This window comes from Oncorhynchus gorbuscha, linkage group LG09 (assembly GCF_021184085.1).
Source record: "Oncorhynchus gorbuscha isolate QuinsamMale2020 ecotype Even-year linkage group LG09, OgorEven_v1.0, whole genome shotgun sequence".
Lineage (NCBI taxonomy): Eukaryota > Metazoa > Chordata > Actinopteri > Salmoniformes > Salmonidae > Oncorhynchus > Oncorhynchus gorbuscha.
The window spans coordinates 74371267-74375198 of NC_060181.1; positions in this window are offsets into that span (position 1 = coordinate 74371267).

Genomic DNA, 3932 nt, shown 5'->3' on the forward strand with positions numbered 1-3932 from the left:
GAGTCCGCACCTTAGGGGGGGGGGGGTTCTGTCACGCCCTGGTCGAAGTATCTTGTGTTTTTCTTCATGTATTTGGTCAGGCCAGGGTGTGACATGGGTTTTTGTATGTGGTGTGTAGCTTAGTGGGATTGTAGCTTAGTGGGGTGTCTCTGATTGGGAACCATATTTAGGCAGCCATATTCTTTGGTTGTATTGTGGGTGATTGTCCTGAGTGTCTTGATGTCCTTGTTCGATGTTAGTTGACACAAGTATAGGCTGTTTTCGGGTTTCGTTTATTGTTTTGTAGTGTTCGTGTTTAGTCGTGTTTACGTTTGTTTAAATAAACATGGATCGCAATCGACACGCTGCAGTTTGGTCCGACTCTCCTTCACCATATGAAAACCGTGACAGTATAACTTTTTTAATGTATATAAACAAAGTGAACATGAATGTAACAATTCAAAACGAATACAATCTGAGCAACATAATAATAGAATATTGCACCATATCAAAGAAAAATAAATAACACTGTGCAAAACTGCAGCATCCCACTTAAAACATTAAACTGGTCCCTCTTTTCTCTTCTTTATTGCCATGTTATAACCAGCAGCACACAGCAATGCTGACCAGATTTAGCTTTTATGAGAGATTTGCATTCAGAATTGCGAGCTGCCTCACTTTCGAGGGGCTGATGCGGTTTCTTCTCTCAGTAATTATTTGTTTAGTTTTCGAGAAGACCCTCCCAGAGGGAACGGATGTGGCCACTATGTAGAGTCTCCCTGTCATGACTTTAGTACGCCGTTGGTAGACAGAGGTCTTGTTCTTCCACCAGCTCAGAGGATCTGCACACCTCCTCCATCACCTCCCATTCCTCTTGGGTCAGAGCATCAACAGGTGCATTGACAATGGCCAGGGTAGAGATGATGACATCCTTTGACTCAAGAAACCACTTCAACATATAAAATGTTGAATTCCACCTTGTAGTGCAGTCCTGTTTAGGCCTCAGCTCAGGCATCCCCATCTGGCGTTGTGTAGACTTTAGTTTTTCAGCACCTACTGTGCTCCTGTGGAAGTATTCCACAGCTGCTTTCACTTTGTCCACAGCGGGCTTCATCGCCTTCAGAGCATCTCATACAATCAGGTTGTGAGTGTGTGGGCAAGACATGGATGTAGGGTCCATTTTAAAATGTTCATGGTTATGTTATGTTAGCTGCATTATCGCTAACACAACATACAACTTTTGAATCTACTTGCCATTCTCTGGCCACTCTCAACAGTTCCTCTGCTAAGTTATCTGAGGTGTGTCTGTAGCTGAACTCAAAGCAGTCCAGAAGACAGCTAGACATCGGAAAATCTTCAATGAAGTGACATGTAAGAAGTGTTTACCCTTGATGTCCAGCAGTCAGTGGTAAGTCAAACTGCAGTAGCTTTTTGGACTCTTTCCCACACTGAAGCCCGTGTGCTCTCGTACAGTTGTGGAATAAGTGATTTTGAAAGGGTTTTCCTGCTTGGAATAGTGTACGTTGGATTTAGACTATTGCTATAATTTCTAAAACCTCTGTCCTCCACGATCGAAAATGGCTGGAAATCGGTGGCAATCATTTTATCCAATGCAATATCAATTTGGCCTTATTTTGCTACAGACATAGACTGGTCCATAGAAGACTGCATTGCTGTGGGTCTCGGAGTAGGCCTACTTGACTGAGTGGTTACCTGGCTCCACCACTATCACTAGCAGACCCGCTAGATTCTCGAAGCTCCACTACAGCTAGCTTCACAGTTAGGTGCACAGTTCGCATATGCCGGTGTAGGTTGTGCGTAGAACCGGCTTTATATGAGATTTTGTTTTGACAAATTCTACACTGTGCTCTAACATTGTCTACATTATTAAAATGCATCCAAATGCTACTCTGCTTTCCCTCATTTTCAAGCTGTTGTTTTCACAGCTGTCCTTCCTCTATCTCCTCGGCTGCTAAGTGTGTGACTGAGTGAGTTGGCTCGGCCCTCCCTCACGCATCTTTGGTTCATTGGTTGACACTGTGTGTCTGATTGACAGGAACAGGTGAGGCTGTTAGTCTGAGCAGACAGTCAGAACGAATGTGTGTGCACATGAGCATTATTTTATTTATTTTTTAATTCTTTGAATTAGTTAATTCTATTCATTTAAATATTTTGATTATGCATATGTTAATTTGTTTATATTTGTATAAATAGATTCGGCTCTTCTGATATGCGAGTCGGCTCCCAACGTTCACCAACAAGAGCCAGCTCTTAGAGCCGACTCGTTCCCGAACGACCCATCACTAATTCAGACACATGAAATGGTTCAAAATCGGAAAACGTTGCCTTCCCATAACTAGTGCTGCTGAATCCAGGTTTTTTACAGAAATGTTAGGTGACCGACTAGGAATGGTTGGTGACCACTGGTTGAGAAGGTCAAACCATACAGTAAAATAACAGCCTGTGCTATTGGGATCATTGAGAGTCATACTGTCTGCCACATCACCATTTCTTACTTACAGTAATTCTGAACCACAATAACGCGTTGATTCAAGTTCCAAAATCTAAACACTACTTTACAACTCTACTTCCCCCGTTTACCGTAGTTACAGGCATATGAGCTAATATGTTGGTATTAAATGCGCAGCTGTGGGTGCTCAATTGCTTGTAAAACTCCAGGGGCAGTTGCTCGACTACCTACAGAAATATCAAAGTGTATGCAATACCAAATCTGTGCCACTAGATGCCCCCCTTGATTGATCAAACCAAGGGAATCATTAGCATCAAAACCAGGGAAGTGTTTGGCATCCTTCACAGAATATGTAGTTTGGCACTCCTTCACAGACACACATGTCATGTAGAATAGGGAATCTTATCAGTTCTAGAGAAGACCTTCCTCCAGCACCGAGGTCAATGCCAGGTGCAACAGATGGATTAGAGTTGAGGATAAGTTAGGATAGGAAAGCTGAATATAAATATCCATGTTCAACACACATACTATATATTTAAATGCATGTGAGTCTAGCCAACAGCGCATTCTGACATTTCAGCTTTAATACATTTATGTCTTGGCTCACTTCAATACAATAGCCTAGGTACTAGACTTTTCAATATTCATTACTATCACTTGTCTTGCTTTGAACTACTGAAGTTGAATAGTCTCTTGTGAAGCAATCCTTTTAACTTCCAATCAAATATTCAACAAAACCAAGCCCTTACTTGCTGATCTAATTAGCTAGTGATGGTTTATGGATGCCATGATGATATGTGTGTTGAGAAGAATTTCCCAGCAGGTTCCCACATATACCTGCAGTAATGAACCTGACGCCCCAGGCCTTGCTTTATGGGCCTGTCACTATCGATCACTACCAAGTATACACACTGCTCTCTCTATCTCTCTCTCTCTCTCTCTCTCTGTGTGTGTGTGTGTGTGTGTGTGTGTGTGTGTGTGTGTGTGTGTGTGTGTGTGTGTTCTGTGTGTGTGTGTGTGTGTGTGTGTGTGTGTGTGTGTGTGTGTGTGTGTGTGTGTGTGTGTGTGTGTGTGTGTGTGTGTGTGTGTGTGTGTGTGTGTGTGTGTGTGTGTGTGTGTGTGTGTGTGTGTGTGTGTGTGTGTGTGTGTGTGTGTGTGTGTGTGTGTGTGTGTGTGTGTGTGTGTGTGTGTGTGTGTGTGTGTGTGTGTGTGTGTGTGTGTGTGTGTGTGTGTGTGTGTGTGTGTGTGTGTGTGTCTGTGTGTGTGTGTGTGTGTGTGTCTGTGTGTGTGTGTGTGGCCGCCCTATGATGATGAATACCTGGCATATCAAGCTGTTCTGGTCATGTCTGATTCATACAGGCAGCTGTGTCTCTAGCAGCACTGATCCATATGTTACTGACTGGGTTTCAACCCTGGTCACCTGCATGCCACAAGACACTGTTTGTCACGCCCATCACACACAACAGACACATGACACATGACA